Source organism: Mus musculus, chromosome X (assembly GCF_000001635.26).
Source record: "Mus musculus strain C57BL/6J chromosome X, GRCm38.p6 C57BL/6J".
NCBI classification, from domain to species: Eukaryota; Metazoa; Chordata; class Mammalia; order Rodentia; family Muridae; genus Mus; species Mus musculus.
In genome coordinates, this window is record NC_000086.7 from 95,540,716 (window position 1) to 95,559,518 (window position 18,803).

The 18,803-nt window shown below is 37.1% G+C and overlaps 1 protein-coding gene across 2 annotated transcripts in view; it reads right to left on the reverse strand.

The window, feature by feature from the left end:
- Asb12 (ankyrin repeat and SOCS box-containing 12) overlaps positions 1 to 17,289 on the reverse strand; it is an 88,478-nt gene extending 71,189 nt beyond the window's left edge. Inside the window, exons 1-3 of one of the 2 annotated variants that reach the window (XM_011247674.3) lie at positions 17,204 to 17,289; positions 13,683 to 13,750; positions 6,222 to 6,321 (exon numbers count right to left, since the gene is read on the reverse strand). The gene's annotated coding sequence lies outside the window, so the exon portion shown is untranslated. The remainder of the gene's footprint in view (positions 1 to 6,221; positions 6,322 to 13,682; positions 13,751 to 17,203) is intronic. The other variant, NM_001313743.1, reaches the window with a different exon arrangement.
- Positions 17,290 to 18,803: the final 1,514 nt, after the last annotated feature.

The window sequence follows — 18,803 nt, forward strand, 5'->3', positions numbered from 1 at the left end:
TATGCACTCATTTATAAGTGGATATTGGCCTAGAAGCTCGAAATTCCCAAGATACAATTTGCAAAACACATGAAACTCAAGAAGAAAGAAGACCAAAGTGTGGATATATCGTTCCTTCTTAGAATGGGGACCAAAATACTCATGGACAGAGTTACAGAGACAAAGTTCAGAGCTGAGACAGAAGGAGGGACCATCCAGAAACTGCCCCACCTGGGGATCCATCCCATAAACAACCACCAAACCCAGACACTATGGCAGATTGCAACAAGTGCTTGCTGACAAGAGCCTGATATACCTCTCTCCTGAGAGGCTCTGCCAGTGCCTTGCAAATACAGAAGTGTATGCTCACAGACATCCATTGCAAGGAGCACAGGGTCCCCTATGAAAGAGCTAGAGAAAGTACCCAAGGAGTTGAAGGGGTTTGTAGCCCCCTAGGAGGAACAACAATATGGACTACCCAGTAACCCCAGAGCTCCCTGGGACTAGACCACCAATCAAAAAAAAAAAGTGGAGGGACTTGTGTCTCTAGCTGCATATGTAGCAGAAGATGGCCTAGTTGTTCATCAATGGGAGGAGAGGCCCTTGGTCCTGTGAAGGTTCTATGACCCAGTGTAGGGGAATGCTACAGCAGGAAGCAGGAGTGGGTGGGTTGGGGAGCAGGGGGAAGGGGAGGGAATAGGGGATTTTCAGAGAGGAAACTAGGAAAGGGGATATCATTTGAAATGTAAATAAAGAAAATATCTAGTAAAAAAAAAAACACAAAAAGAAAAACAAAATAAAATGTTATTTTCAGGTTAAGTACATAAAAACACAATTTATGATAAATATAAATCCAATGTGAAGATTGACAGCTTCAAGATGGCTATCCTAATCTTACAAAAGTCCACTGAAATGAATAGACTTGGGTCTAGCTAATATCATTGCATGATGTTATTTATTTGTAATTTCTTTACAACAAAGTTTTAATAAATTTTTATAATTTTTTAAAGTTTTAATTAAAATACATTCTTGTATATAAGAACTTTCTCTTCATTACTTAGTCCTTTCTTTTTATCTTTCTATGAGTCCTTTTTTAAATTTCCAATTTGAAATACTATTTTATGAAGTCTCCAAATTAGCCAGTCATTTTCCCCATGAGTGGTGATAAGAACAAGAGACAGAGAAACTGGTCAGGGAGTTTGACTTCAAAAAGAACCAGGCTGAATCTCGTCCTTGACTAGAAGCAGGAAATGTTCTGTCTTTCCTGGGGCCAGAAATGCCAGAAGGACAGACCGCTTTGTTATCTCTTATACCCTAAATGAACTTTTTTCTGTTACCAAAGTTGAAGGGATCAGATAACCTCTTTCAAGGATAGGACAAGTGGTAGAACCACCTCATTTCCTCCTCCTCATGCCTTGCCCCTGTTTCTGTGGTTGTATCACAAAAAGGTTAGGATGAATAGCTGTGGAATCTGAGGACTGGCTTTTAAAGTGCAAAGGAAGAAACAATAAAAATAAAATTCTTAGACAAAGGGAAATATCATGGCTAAGACAGAATGTCTAAACATGATATCTGAATATACATAGTAATAATCCCAAATTCTGATTCTGAAAAGTCCCAAAAAGATCTCCCGATTGTCACTGTTTTCTTCCATCTCTGTCAGGGGCCCATGAGATCAAAGAGAAGGCTCGAATGAACCGCTAGTTGTTATACCATTTTATTTGTTTATTTATATTTTTCCAGATAAAACCTTCATTTTGGTGATTTATACCATTGAAACTATATAAACTACATATTTAAGGGTTCTGAAATATAAAACAAAATAAAAAAAATCAAAATGATGGTGCATTTTCCACTGGACCTTCTTAACCTCTATGCAGGCTTGCAGGCTGGAAAACAATCACTGTTTTACCAAACTTTAAACTGCTCACAACTAGAGCTTTTGCTGGCTCCAAAGACTCTGATCCTTCCCCTTCCAGACTCAAGACTCCTTTTCACCTCTCAAACCTTTGTGTCAGCATGAATGGTAATTAACCTCTCAGTTTTCCAGACCCATGGAAGTTTATAGCTGACACTTTGTATACTTCCTTAATCTACCCAGTTGCCATTCTGTTGTAAAATGTCTATTTTGTGGCAAAAGAGTCCTATACTATTCATCAGTCTGTGGCAACTGCTGAACAAAGATTTAAAATGGTCCCAGTTGTCTTAGGACAATGGTGGATCCAAGAAGATATTCCTTATAATAACTTGGGACTTGTCTCCAATAATATATGAAGGCTGAAGACAGGTTCCTTTTGGATGTTTAGTTTTTGTTTGTTTGTTTGTTTATGTTTTGTTCTTGCTTTTTGCTAAACTACTTGACAAAGGGCAAGTATCACTTTAGCGAAAGTTTTTACCTTCATGTAACTTAATATTTTCTAAGCAAGTTTATTGGCAAATTCTTTATAGAACATTACTTTATTGCATTTATTACATTTAGTGAAGAGCAGACTTTAGTGAAGAGCAGTCTATACATGCTCACGTAGGAGTTACTTTGAGCATGTTCAGGTAAGGTTGTAGGGCAAACATTTTGAAGATTCCACTGGGGCTACTAAGATGGCTCAGAGAGTAAAGGTACTTGTCTAAAAGCCCGAGGATCTGAGTATGAACTCGGGACCCCACATAGTAAAGTACAGAGCTGCTGACAACTCCAAGTAGCCCTCTCCCTATCTGTGCACATTGTAGCACATGAGTGCCCCACCACATACAAAGTAAGTGAACACATTTAAAAAGGTAAAAACATATAGAAGGGAAACAGACAACAATGCCTCTGAGCACACTCAGCTTGCACCATAAATAAAGGAAAGACTCTTTGAAAGTGCGATGCCCCTGAAAGCGCTGTATCTATTCAGTGGCTAGCACAACTGACAGGATCAAACCAGGATCAAACCACAGTGGAGTCCTTCATGCCATATATCAGTTAAACAAAAACATTAAGGATGCATAGAGACCCATGTAACAGAAACTTTTTTTTCCCTGAAAATACAAAATTCAAGTCAACCCAAGGCACAGTAGCTTTCCTTTCCTTCTCCTTTCTCCCCCCCCCCCCACCCTTGGTGCCATTTCTTTTGTTCTCATCATACTAAACCCTCTGTCCTCTTGTTGCCTGGGAGCTCTCATTCTGTTTTGTTTAATGGGGACTCTATCTATTCATTACCTGCTAATAAAAGTCAATTAGATCTATGTTTGGTGCAATTTTTGCTCCCCCTCCTCTCTGGAGTAAACTAAAACAGGAACTTACAATTCCCCTTTTCTAAAAATCATTGATTCTCACTTAGGAGTACATGAAACTAACAGTAGACCAAAAAGCATTAGATCCCTTCCTTTATGCTGCATCTGGCTCCTTTACTTTGTCTGGAGGCACAAAGACTGCCCTTAACCTCTTTTCCAGACACTCTAGATTCCCAGAATAGCAGAATCTCCCCACAGACTCTTAGACTTTGTCCCTCCATATGAAGGCAGTTATCATGATGGGAAGACCATAAAGTGAAACAGAGGTAATCATCTATACCCTGAACCAATATAGGGCACCTTGAAGGACCAGACCTTGATCAGGACTGCTTAATTATGCATACTTCTTACTCTCTATTTAAATACGAAGCTTCTCTGCTACACCCTGATGAAGGACTCAGGAACACTAGACTCCTTTTTAAATTCCTCTTCTCAATATCTACATATTTAATAAAAGACTTGTTGGGATCAGGCTATCCTCTACTTTACTCCATATTGTAGGAAACTTTTTTTTTCAGGATTTGCATTGCTGTAAGATTCTATTTTACAAGCAGCTTGTGATTCCAATTTAAGGGAAGAGGAAGATGACTGTAGCCCCTGAGCAGACCCAGAAATGACACCTCTGTCAGGCATCACTCATCCAATTCAGACTAATAAATGATCCATCTGTGGATATACAAATGGAACCAAGCTTTTACCTTTATTGAGGTGAACTGAGACTGTAAGAGCACATGAGTATATTAAAATCATAAAAGAAACCAGGTGAAAGAACTTAGCAAGCTTGATTAGATCAAGGAAGTAGAATAACTCCCAGACCTGGACCACATTAAGTAATGGGCATAACACTGTTATAGCATGGTCCAATATTAGCCTACCATCTGATACCTTCAGTGCATGTTAAGGACTCCCCAACTGTTTCTGAAGCTTTGGATCCAAAGGGTACTCTGATGTTGATGCAGCCTACTCCATTGCCTACTCACTAACCTATTTGTCTTGCTCTAGACTGGCTCAGCCTTTCACCTATCAGCTAAACTCCATAGTTTCACTTTCAAACTGGATTAATGTCTCCAGTACCTCATTAATATATATACATATATATGTATATATGTTAAGTAATGATATACATCTCATCATACATATCAAAAATAATGATATATAATAGTGATATATGGGTGTATAATATGCATATAAAGAATATTTTATATGTATATAAATAAATAATACTTTTATTAGTGTTATTTAACTCACTCACATACACATATGTGGGTGGGTGAATTGCAGGTTCTTTTATCCTAGACTTAATTACTGTTATTAACTCATATCACAAAGCACACAAACATACATATATATATATATATATATATAGATAGATAGATAGATAGATAGATAGATAGATAGAGTGCACAATAGGTATAAACGAAATATATAACCTGGGTGTAGCAGCATGTGCCCTTAAACCCAGCACTTGTGAGGTAGAGGCAGGCAGGTTTCTGTGCATTCAAGACCAGGATAGTGTACAAAATAAGTTTCAGGACAGTCAGGACAATGTAGAGAGACCATGTCTCAAAAAAACTAAAATCAAAATTAATAAATAATTAAAATGATTTGCATTAACCAAAATATCTCAAGTAATATACAAGAAAATTTTTATTAGACTAATTGTTATGCATTTCTCTTTCAGGAATATTCTTATATACAAATAATGAGTTTAAGATTTTTATTAAGGCTGTGATACATACAAACTAACACATATGTTTGTTGAAGATATTTATGTTAATTTTCTTTTCATGATAAAAATCATAGCATATATAATCTCAATAAACAGTAATACTCAAAATCTAGGTAAGCCTATACTGCATGTAATAGAAATGATGATATTGCCAATAGCCACTTAAAATGACTTAAAATAATAATAACTAATATTTATACAGCTTTAAGAGTAATTTTATACATTTTTATTAGATATTTTCTTCATTTACATTTCAAATGCTATCCCCAAAGTCTCCTATACCCTCCCCCCGCCCTGCTCCCCAACCCACCCACTCCTTCTTCCTGGCCCTGGCATTCCCCTGTACTGGGGCATATGATCTTCACAAGACCAAGGGCCTCTCCTCCCATTGATAGCTGACTAGGCCATTCTCTGCTACATATGCAACTGTGGGGTACTGGTTAGTTCATATTGTTGATCCTCCTCTAGGGTTGTCGACCCCTTTAGCTTACTTAGCCCTTTGGTTACTTTCTTTAGCTCCTTCTTTAGGGGCCCTGTGTTCCATCCAATAGATGACTGTGAGCATCCACTTCTGCAGGCACTGGCATAGCCTCACAAGAGAGAGCTATGTCAGGGTTCTTTCAGCAAAATCTTGCTGGCATATGCAATAGTGTCTGGGTTTGGTGGCTGATTATGGGATGAATCCCCAGGTGTGGCAGTCTCTGAATGGTCCTTTCTACTGTCTCAGCTCCAAACTTTGACTCTGTAACTCCTTCCACGGGTATTTTGTTCCCCATTCTAAGAAGGAACGAAGTATCCACATTTTGGTCCTCCTTCTTGAGTTTCATGTGTTTTGTAAATTATATCTTGGGTATTCTAAGTTTCTGGGCTAATATCCACTTATCAGTGAGTGCATATCATGTGTGTTCTTTTGTGATTGAGTTACCTCACTCAGGATGATATCCTCCAGATGCATCCATTTGCCTAAGAATTTCATAAATTCATTTTTTTAAATTGCTGAGAAGTTTAAGAGTAATTTTAATTCATAATTGTGACACTGCACTACAAAACCTGCTCCCTCCTCTTTCAGAAAAAAAAATAGTGGTGAAGAATTCTCAATATTTTTATCCTGTTCTATTTAAATTTTTAAAAAGAGATCATTTAAAAACAAGCTGTTGGGACCAAACAGGTGGATCAGTTAGGCATGTTTGCTGCCCTTGCAGAAGACCTGAGTCCCATTCCCAGAACCCACATGACAACTCACAACTATCCATAATGCCAGTTCAGGGGATCCATCACCTTCTTCTAGTCCCAGTGGCCACCAGGCACACACATGGTGTGCATACATGCACACAGACAAAACACTGGGATACATAAAATAAAAATAAATAAATGTAAACAAACAGACAAGTTTTGCGTGCCTTTTCAACTTACTTAAAGCCTTATCAATGATATGGTTGGTTTAGCATATGTGTCCCTAAAATCAAGAGTTCAACTTAATTTATATTGAGAAATGTCTTTCAAATTATAAATTTGGATTAAAGATTGAAAAATATTAACCAACCAACAGTCTAACTTAAAAGTGATAAATGACACAAAATTTGTGTTTTAATTTTCAAATACGATCTCCATGTATATATGTTGTCTGCATGTGCTTATGTTTATATACTGTTTACATAGTAATAAGTTAGATTATAAGTGTCCACGGAAATTAAAGTTCAAGTAGCAAATGTTCCTTTTAATTAATAGTGTAACTGGAATTTAAGGAATAGATCTCAACCTACAAAAGTCCAACAGGCTTAACTTGTTGAAATAATAATTTTATGTTTTATATTAAAGTAATTGCTAATAGTTTTGGCTTAGGAGACTAAGTCTTAATAGAGCTTAGGTTTATTTCAAAACCTCTCCTTAACAAGCTTTTATCTAAGTATTATACACACCTAAAGTTTTAACTACACTTTTTTCTTCAATACTAATGAAACTGAATTCTGTATGTCCAGTAACTATACTTGGACGCCAAAGCCAGAAAGAACATAGGGCATAAAAGGGCAACTGATATTTTGGTCCTTGTCTCCAGATCAACTTGGCCCCATGGAACAACAGTTCTTTAAAACAATCCTATAGCTCCAATAAATCACCTGTCTGATCTTAGAAACTGTGAAGACACCAGAGTCTAGATTATAACCAGTGTACAGTCTACAAAGAGCAGACTAAACACAGAGGAATTGTTTTCAGTGGTTCCAGTGGGAATGTATAGCCAAAAGTAAAATGATTGTTTATAATACTGAACAACAACAACAAAAAACAAGCTGCAATTCAGTTAGCTACCATGGTCTCCTAAAGATGAAGTGCGTCCTGTTGTTAGTATATTGTTTGAAAAATTAATAAGAATCTATAGATTGATAGATAGATAGATAGATAGATAGATAGACAGACTGATTGATTGATTGATTGATTGGTTGATTGATTGATTGATTGGTTAAACAGGCCTTTGATAAAGTTCAATATCTGAGGATAGTGATCAGGATGTAAAGTGAATAAATAAAAAAAGAAAGAGAAAAGCATAAAGAAACTAAGGAGTCTGATGGGGAAGGTACTGGTAAGCTAGCCCCAAGGGTATAAGAGCAAGAGAGATGGCCCAGATCAAGGGTTTTAAGTTGGCTCACCCCAAAATCTATCTCATCTATGAACTCCTGGAGTGTGAGAAAGGGCCAGTCCTGCAGATCCAAAGCTTCAGGATATCCGTGACACAAGGCAACAACTGCTTAACTGATAGCAGTCTCTGTGGCCATCCAGAAGCCAGAAACCTCAATCTAGACCAATGTCCCATTGCAATGAACATTTGCAAATAAAGAACAAAAGGGTATACTGTGTGACATATTATGACACACTAAAACTTCCATGATGAGATGTTTTTTATGGTTTGTTTTGTTTTGCTTTTATTTTCATTTTCTTTTAAAATTTTCTTTTGAGGGGGAGAATGCAAGAGTAGAGGGCAGATAGGAAGAGATGGGGGAGATAAGTGGAATTGGGGTGCATGATATGAAACTCACAGTCAATAAAAAGTTTTTCTTTTTAATTTAAAAGAAAAAAAAGTGTAGAGCCAGGCATGGTAGCTTACACTTTCAATGGTAGCACCTGGGAGGCAGAGTTAGGCAGACCTCTGAATTCCAGGCTAGCCTGGTTTACATAGCAAGTTAAAAACTAGCTAGGGCTACATAATGGAACTCTGTATATATCTCAACAAATCTAAAGCTATATACGACAGAGTATAACCATTGTTGTGTTAAATTGAAGAACTAAATGTGAAAGCACTCCTTCAAAAACCTGGAATAAGAATGCTCATTCCACTCTTAATTGACATAGTGCTCAATGTTTAGCTAAAACACAAGAAAGGAAGTAAATGGAATAGAGATGAGAAATAAATAAGTTGGTTTAGCCCTACTCACATGTGATATGCATATATATATATTATAATTTCATGCATGTGTACAATGTATTGTGACTACATTCACCCCATTCACCATTTTTAATTCCCCTAATACTCCTGCTGGCCCACTTCTCCCAAACTTGCCTCCCTCCTTTCTCATGTCTGCCTTTAGAACCAATTTTCTGCAGGTAATCACAGATGCTGTGTATTCATGACTACAAAAACCATGACATATCCAATAGGCAACTATTCATAGTGCTTCTCCCATTCTTTGCCTACTACTATCTTTCCTCTCCCTCTTCCACAATATTCCCTAGGCCTTGCGAGAGATGATATATAAGTTCTTTTTAAGGCTGAGTACTCAATACTCATTTACTCTCATCATTTTGATCAGTCATGTGTCTCTGCATTATTCACTGCCCACTGCAAAATAAGCATCTCTGACCTAGGCTGAGAGGAGCACTCATTTGGATTACAAAGCCAAATACTTAGAAGGTATTCTGGATACATGTCTCTTTGTTTAAAAAGCAGTAATAGATTCTACCCTAAAGCCTCTGAACTCCCAGTCATGGACTTTTTAAACCAGGTTTACTATACCAGGTTTTCTAATATGAAAGACATTAACTCCAAAGCATTTATGTCACTATTACATTAGTAAGAATATCAGTATGGTCCATAGCTGGATAGGATTGTTGATTGCTTTTCTGGCAATAAGAATACTAACAAACAGGGATGAGGCATCTATCTCAGTTAGAGCTTGATTTCCTTGTATCTTCCTTGGCCAATAGTAACTCATACAGATGTAGCCCATGCCTGACACTGATATTTTCATTTAAAAATCTATAGCTTGAAACTAATTTTTTAAACTTTTATAATAAGCTTAGCCTTGAATTCCTGGTCTTTCTGTCTCCATCTCCCATGTGTTTAGATTATAGCCATGTGCCACCACATCTGCTTTTATGTTAGTGCCGGGTCAAACTCAAAGCTTTGTGAAGGATAAATAAGTAGTCTTCCAAGTGAACTACACCTCTTTAATCTCTCTTGCTGGAATATAGACAAACCTTTCTTATACTCCTTTAATTCTAAACAATGTAGGTAAGGTTAGTTTGTAGAAGGAAGCAGCCACAATTAAAAGTGATGTCTAATTGAGGGATAGACAAAGTGGTCAGTCAGAGAAAGATTTGACAGAATGAGTCAAGGATAAGATAGGTCCAACTCTCAGAACAGTACAGGAAAGAGAAACTATGTAAGGGCATTGCAGAGAGAGAGAGAGAGAGAGAGAGAGAGAGAGAGAGAGAGAGAGAGAGAGAGAGAGAACAGTTGAGTTCAGTCAGTTGAGTGTAGTTGAGTTCCTGAGCAGAGGAAGTTGAAGGCAGAGACTGTTAGAGGGGGTGAGAAGAGGCAGTTTTACTGGAACTGTTTTACAAAGATAGGTTGTAGGTGAACAGAAAGAGCCAGAGAATGAGGGGCCAAAAGATAAGAATAGATTGTCAGAGTTAGTTCAAGACCAAGTAGAGCAATTCAGTGAGAATCAGTCATCAGTCAGTTTGAATCAGTCATCTTGGAGAGTAGATTTGAGCCAAAACAACTGAGTTGAACCAGCCAACCGGAGTTCAGGGGAAAAGAAAACTAAAAAGGGTGAGCTTATTCAGCAATAAGCCTCCAAGACAGAAATTACACCTGAAGAATAAGTTACTTTTACACTAGAGAGATGTCTCAACACTTAAGAAAACCTGTTGCTCTTGAAAAGGACCTGAGTTCAATTGCCAGCATTCATTTACATGGTGGTTTACAACCATCTGTTATTCCAGTTCCAGGGTATCCAACACCCTCTTTGGGCCCTGTGGGCCTCAATCACAAATGTGATGCCATACATACATGCAGGCAAAACATTCACAGATAAAATAGAATAGAAGAATCTTAAAAAGTTTTAAAAAATTCTTTCTGAAAAGGACTCTAATAGAATAGGAAATAATCACAAGAATTGTTAAAAAGGTATTATATTACATTGAAATGGTTCTTCCCAACAATGGAAACAGTAAAGTTTGAAAAGACAGCCTACAAAATGGAAGCAAATGTTTGCCAGCTATACTTCTTACAGTATGTTAATGTTTAGAATAATATATATATTAAAAAATTAAGCAACAAAACATATTTTTCTAGTCAATAAATGGACTAATGAAATGAACAGACACTTCTCAAAAAGGAAACACAAATGATAATTATGCAAAAGAGTACAAAGAAATGTTCCTAGTTATCAATAAAATGCATATTCAAACTGCTTTGAGATCACATATCACTTGAGTTAAACGTCCTACTATCAAGAAAATAAACAACAAATGCTTATTAATATGTGAAAGAGGAGGAACCCCCATTCACTGCTGGTATATGTATAAACAAAGTTCAGACGTTAAGAACATCAGGATGAAGGGTCCTCAAAACTTATAAAAAATATATTAACATGTTTTCCCTCATGTGTGGATCCACATTCATTTTGTTTGTTTGTTTGTATTTTTTATCCTTTCATATATTATATCCCAACCACAGTTTCACCTCCCTTTTCTCCTAGCAGTCCTTTCCTAACAACCGCCCCTCTTTCCCTACATACTTTCTCTGTTTCCTTTCAGAAAAGGCAAGCCTCCCATGGATATCAACCAAACATGGCATATTGAGTTGCAATCAGATTAGACATGGAACAATTCTTCTTCTTTTCTTTTCTTTTCTTTTCTTTTCTTTTCTTTTCTTTTCTTTTCTCTTCTCTTTTCTTCTTCTTCTTCTTTTCTTCTTTTCTTCTTCTTGTTCTTGTTCTTCTTCTTCTTCTTGTTCTTCTTGTTCTTCTTCTTCATTTCCTCCTTCTCCTTCTCCTCTTCCTCTTCCTTTTCCTCCTCTTCCTCCTCCTCTTCCTCTTCATTTTCCTCTTCTCACTCTTCCTCTTCTCTCTCTCTCTCTCTCTCTCTCTCTCTCTCTCTCTCTCTCTCTCTCTCTCTCTTCCTCTCCTTCTTCTTGAGGTTCTTGAGGGAGGTCTGCTGTCTTGTATGTCCTGACACTAACACCTAAAGGGAGACTGGAAATGCTCAAGGAGTTTCTTAGCACCAGCCCCCCATCTCAGGAATAGTCAGGGACAGAATGATCCTAATCATCAGGCCAAGCATGGCAAGCTGGAGTAGGGGTAGGACAGATTGAAATTCTATAATGAAAAGGAGAAAACCACACTGTGGAGGGAAAATAAATAGAGGAGATCAAGGTTCTTTCCATAAAGCTTTCATTTTACACTCCTCATACTCATCTAGAACTAAGTGTTCTTTGCTTTTAAGCTCTAATCATGTCTCATTTGCCAGTCTCATTTCTGTTTTGACTTTCTTCTTTGACTTACTGGTTTGTATCTCTTATTATTTAATTAAGGCAACTAAGAGGTTAGCTGTTACGACTAAGCTAGCTTTGCACTCCTCAATAGGGATGTTTCCATAAACAATGACAACTCATAACTAATTCATTTAATGCTTAAAACAACTTTACAAGATAAGAACTATGACAATAATCATTAAAAAAAATACTACAGCATAGAGAGGTTAAATATGCCCCAAGATCACAAAGCTACTTAATAATCAGAGATAAGGTATAAATTCAGCCAGGTGTCAAAGTATGCACAGTTGATCTCAGTAAATTTTCTTTGAAGTCAATAACTGATAACAGAATAAATCTTACTTAATAAGGTTCCATTCCAATAATGGTAATTAAGAACTTGGTACTAAATGACACTGAAGTAATGGCAATAGAGAAAACATAAAGAGTAAGCTGATTCCAACAAGAGAGTTAATACAATTTATGGCAGACAGGAAATACTACAGAAATAGTCATTGAACACTAAATTTTAAATTCAAGGGCAGGTCTTTTCTTACACATAGGCAATAGGAATGTATGTAAATTAATCCTATCTAGCAGAACAATGACTATTATCCAAAAACTCTATTTGAATACATATTACTCCAAAATGCAAACATATTCATCACAAGAAAATTATATTGGTAATCCTAAAATCTAAAACTTCCTCATCAACAGTGGCATGCTAACAAAACCAAATAGCATAGAGCAATGAGTATTATCTATAACTACAAGGAAGAAAAGGACAAATCTTTCAAACAATAGAGTATACGCTGTGCAAATCCATTCTGATGTTCTTAAAAGGCCAGACATGGTGGCACATGTCTTTAGTCCTATCACTCAGGAGACAGGGGCAAGAGAATCTCTGATGTCAAGGCCAGCCTGGTCTACAGAGCTAGTTCCTGGACAGCCAGGGCTATAACAGAGAAACCTGTCTTTAAAAAACACAAGGAGTGGGTGAGTAAAACTGATATATTCCTAGATATCAGGAAAGGGTTTTATCCATGGGTTGGAGGTTGAGTAGAAGAAGAAATATCTTTCTTCATACTAAATATGTGGGTATGTCCAGGTTAAAAGGCTATATAAACTAATAATCTATGAACATATGTCATTATATATATGTCAATAAGTTTTCTTGAGCAGAAATCTTATCTTTATATCACTCTAAAATTGAATACTCCTATATTAAGTAAGCCATTTTAGCACTATGGGCCTCTGCTTGCTTATCTTCTTAGAGTAATGATAATAATAATAATAATAATAATAATAATATATTTCATGGACTTTTTAAAAGCGTGATGACCAAATTCATGAAAACTACTGAGCACTGAGCCTGCTACATACTTAAACACTCAGTATGTCTCAAGAGCTATTATTATTTTTCTGGGTCAGTTCTTCTTTCGTGTACTTACCAGCCAGTTTATAGCTTTAATCCACCTCTACCTATGCACCCAGAGAATATTAATATTTTAACATTCAAAAAACAGGGCAGTTCCACTGCCTTCTCTTTGCCTGGACAAAATAAGGAAAAGTAAAATGTGTATTCAAACAAGCTGAGTTTGAGCTGGGTACATACAGTGGCTCAAGTATACATAGATTGGGAGAAGCGTGGCTACAGCAGAACTGAAGGATCTTTGCTACTTAATGATGCTAATATCCCTGATGCCATGCCAGGAAACCTAGTATAAATAACATTAATTGGAAATAAGGGCATCAGTCAGCCTCAATTAAATGCTGTCCTTTATAAGTATTACCTTGGTCATGGTGTTTCTTCACAGCAATGAAAATCCCTAAGACAGGCATGTTTATTAAAGGCAGTCCAACTTAAGAAGCTAAGGTAAAAATGATAAGAGGTAGCAGCTTAGAGTGTGTAAGGCGTCAGACTGAACCAGTAGGAAAGCACGAGACACTCACCGAGTATGTAACAGACAAGGACTCAAACTGCCTTTTCCTGCTCCACTGCTGCTGTTTCCAAGTGAGCCCTGAAGAGCAGAGAAGTTTGGCTGAAAGGGGCTGTAGTTTCAGAAAGCAAACACAGATGCTGGTGCTGTACATGGGTGTCAATGAGCACTCTGAGAAGTATAGGGGAGTGAGGCAGAGATCAAAGCTGGAGACTGGCAGAAAGCCCTTGACTCCAGGTCCAAGTTAACTCTTTAATTACCTCAGGCATCATGGAATGGTTCATGACTACAGATGCTGCCAGCAATAGCCCGCTGTAGCTTCTCTGATCCAGTGCTTCTTAGTGTTGCCCCTGATCAAAGTCTCATCTTCTGATACTAACAAAGGCTCTTATCCTGACACCTCTATACTTATGCTGGAATCTTAATTTCTGGCAGGTGCCTTTTTTATTCTGCTCCTAATTGTTCTGGTTCTGGATCAAGATTTGGCACAGCTCTTAGGACTCCAGATTCTAAGTCTGGAGATATACCTCATTTATTATAGAGACTGCAAAGTATGATGCACACACAAGGCCCTGGTTTTCCTGGTTTCCTTCTCCATACTGCATAAAACCAATCGTGGTGGTAAATGCCTGTCATCCCAATTCTTGGAAGGTGAAAGCAGAAAACCAACAGTTCATATCATTCTTGACTACATAGCAGGTTTCTGACCATGTTTCAAACAACAACAACAAAATGGACCACAGATTTGAATAGTGCAGCCCCTTTTGCATTCCTGCTGATATTAATTATAAGGTCATGATAGAAGATGATAGGCTATCTGATGCTAGGATCTGACCTTCTAAAGAGCTCTTCTGTGATGAAACCTTGGGCTAGTCAATACTGAATAATTTTTGAAGCTGTGTTCTCTCTATTCCCTACCTTCATATGTCTACTGCCATCTCTCTAGTTAAAACCTGAACTACAAAGAATCTTATGAAAGAAGAAGCCCACAGGCTGCACTGTTCAAATGCCAAAAGAAAAAAAAAACCTGCTTACCATCTTTACACCAGGACTTTACCATCCTGATCATTTTAATCACTTGATCTTTTATATCCATTCAACACTAGTTGCTTAATACACTTTTGCCTCAGTACTTAGTTTGTTTTGCAATATTTGACATGGTTGTGTGATATTCTTATTCAACATTCTTTCTTCCCTTGACTTTTGTTATAAAGCAGACTCACAATGCCCCAACTGGTCCCTTTGGCTGCCCAGCTCTTTTACAAATTCAACTTTTATTCTTTGATAGGGGTTCCACAATTATATCTCAAACCATATGAACTCAAACTAAGACTTCCATTCTATATGCTTGGTAGCACATTAAAGGCCGGGGAGCTCTCACCAAACACGGGTTCCCCTTCACACTTCCAGTTTGATTTCTTCATTCTCCTACCTGAGCCATCTGCTGTTTCTCAAGTTTTCCAACCGTCCCATTTCTAGTTCCTCAATGAAAGCATTATCTTGCAGTTGTTTGAGATAGTGAAAATGGTTTGTGAAGGCTGTTTTCTGTTTTTAAGACAGCCTTGTGCTTGTGTTCATATGTGAATGGGCATACATATGTAAAGGTCAAAAATTAATCTCAGATGTCACCCATGTTATGTTTTTAGTCAGAGAGAGGAACACATCAGGCTCCTGTTTGTTTGTTTCCTCAGAACTGGGATTATAATTGAACAGAACCATCTCTGGCTTCTTTGCACATGGGTCCTCAGGTTTGTTTTATAAACACTTTATCAACTGAGCTATCTCCCCAGGTTCCCTTTTTGATGTTTTTGTTTGTTTTTTGATTTTTGTATTTGAGACAGGGTCTCATATGAGCAAGGTCATATTCAATGTTTAGGACTCATGTAGAATTAGAGGATAGAAAGAAAAAGGGCCTAACTAGATCCTATTAGCTGAGTCCCTTTACTTCTTAAAGGCTTTGTCTCTGAATAGTTTTGGTATTGATATTGCTTGTTTTACTCAGGGTCAAACTATATAACCTGTTTGGGTTGGAAATACACTATTTTCTTGTCTCCCAAGTACTGATATTATAAGCATGCACTATCACAGTTAACCTTCAATATTTTCAAATTGGAGATTAAGGTTCAGCATACTTTCAGAAGTTACACACTTATTAAACCATATCACAATTGTTCAGACCCAAATCCTTGGAGGTATTATTTTTCTCTTGTTTCATTTGTAGCACAGATAATTTAATGAACACTTCCTTTGCAATGGACTCCAAATCTAATCATTTTTCAACTTGCATCCTGGCCTAGACTTTTTAGCTGTGTTGTTGTCACAGCATGTTAGTTGGTCTTTATGTTTTGGTCCTAGTCCCCGTAGAGTCTTTTTTCTACACAGGATCATTTAGACTCTGTAGTCTCAAATGATGTTAGTATTCTGAATAAAATCTTATAATGGCTCCCTGTTTCTAAACACAAGCTAAATGTTTAATCATAACCCATGAAGATATAGATAGTAGTTTAACTAAGAACCTTCAGAAACATCTTCCATTACTCTTTTCTTTTTTTCTTTGCTCAAGTCATATTGGGTTCCTTGCCATTTCTCCTAAGGCTTTTACATTTGCTATTTCTTCCTGAGTAGGTTGCTTTTTTTCCTCTGAAATGCATGTATTTATTCACTTATATATCTAAGATTATTGACTAAAAGGCTTTGTATCAGAGAATCCTTATCTAAGTACCTTATAATAAATAAAGCTCTAACATTCTCTACTTCCCTCATTTTTGTCAAGATTGTCAATGTCATTTGATAAAATATAAATGTATCTATCATCTGTTATTTTTTCTTTCTGTCAAGTCATATTAATGAAGACAGAATCTAAATTCTGAAACAAGCCTAGTTTACAGTAGTTAATATGCAGTAATTAATAAGTACATACTAAATGAATGAATATTCAGAACTACCACAGATTTTTAACACTATTAGTATTAGTGGTTCCTTATAGTGGTTCTCTTTAACACATATTAGAGAAGAATGCCTTAACAACAAATATAGGGGTATCAGAACTCAGAAAGGGACTTTCACAAGAGTAAGAAATCCAGATAATGTATGAGAAAACAGAAAAAATGTTAGGTTCCTAAAATATTTTCAGTAAATAATAATATCTTTTCTGCAATTGGAAAGTCAGTTACATTATTCCTGAAGTCTGTTTATTTGATTCACTACCCCAGTATTTAAGAAAGTACTTGGCAAATTCTAAACGCTCAATACCCTGTTGAACAAGTGATGATAGAAAACCACTCTAAATTTAAAGTTGATGTAGACTAAAGGGTAAAATAAAGGCTAGAAAAACCGAAAAGCTAAAAGGATGATGTCATCCCATAAGAAGATGTGAACTGGTAAGCAAGTAAACTCTTTTGCTTTCTACCTAGTACTCAGGTCTCTAAAAGATGATATTACATGTTAAACACCATTTACTATAGTAAGTTTCACCTGTCTTGCTTTACACTCAAGCTTACAACTCAGTTTTTTACATGTTTCTACTCTACTCACCTGTTGGAAGCTATGTTCTTCCCATAGTAATCGGGGAAGTAGATTTACTTCCCTTGTCTTACTGACCATAAGGACAGCCCCAGAATGTCACCACCAGAGGGTTCTGATGATGTAATGAATTATGACTACTATGCCAGTCATAAAGGCACAGTGAAGTAACTCCTGCTTCGAAATCACTAACAGTCAGCTTGGGGTACAGCTTCACCCAAGACTCCACCAACCTGCTACTCAGAGAAGCCTTAAGAACCAGACTGAGCTGCTTTTTTTTTTTTTTTTGAACTTTCTACCAGTCTTAGCTGATCAGACTCCCTGAGCCAGCTATTATCAAACTTGCTGTGAAGACCAACCTTCTAGGAAGCTTTTATTCACCAAATAGAGACAGCATACTTCACCTATGCAGAGTATAGAGGATGTCAGCCATGAAGTCTGGCAAGACTGTGTCAAAATGTGCCTACAATCTGAGTTGTGCAGTGATGCAGCAATTATCACCAACTGTCCACCCTGGTTATTAGCTTCTTTTACTGAAGGAAACTTTACTCAGATCACCCAGGAAGAAATTCAGACCTTACTGGCAAGAGAGGGTAGAGAAAAGCTGTTTCTCCAGGGAATCACCCTTGCTGGAATCAAATGCCTGTTGATCCGAGACAACTTGCTCACCCAAGGCAACAGCATGGACCTCCGTACCAAAGGCCAAAGTCGAAGTAGCCAGGCAGTGACTATAGTTCAGATAGAGTCTGTGTTTCTTGTGGTGATGGGAAAGAAGGGGACAGAAGGAGGACCTCTCAACCTCAAAGCTTTTGAGGTAGCAGGCTACATGAGAGAGGCCATTCTTAAAAAAATGGCCCATTCCTAAGTAAATAAAAGGACCTGATGGTGGACCTACAATTTGAGTTCAGTTTTATATGTTTCACCTGCTAAATTGGCTTATTCTTGAAGGATAAGACCTCAGACCATATTTGAAGGCCTTTGTGGATGGAGGGAGGGGTATAGCTCAGAAAACCATTGTTTCTTTAGACAAGTAGTTTTCACCTTCCTAATGCTACAACTTTTTAATACAATTCCTCATGTGGTGATGATTCCTCCCCCAACCAAAAGATTATTTTTGTTGCTACTTCATGACTGCAATTTTGCTACTATACCAAGTCCTGCTTGACCATTTGGAAGGGGTGGTGTGACATGCTTTCCTGTCCCTGAAACAGAGCCAACAGGGCATGGGCCTCCGAGAATGTTGACAGTGCTGGGAGTAAAGATTGTTTGAATAGATAGATAGATAGATATTAGATATAGATTATAGATAATAGAGGTAGATGTAGATAGATGATATAGATATATAGATTAGATATAGATACAGATTATATAGATATATAGATGATATATAGATATATATAGATATATAGATGATATATATAGATATATAGATATACAGATATATAGATATATATAGATAGACAGCCTGGGACAGAGTGAATTTAGGTCCAGGCATAGTTACAATGGTAATCTCAGGACAGGATCTCACCTAGCTAAGTTTGTTTGTGCTTATAAAGTCAGGCAGACCTGTAAATATTAAAAAAAAAAAAAAACTGTGCTTTCTGTCTCTTTC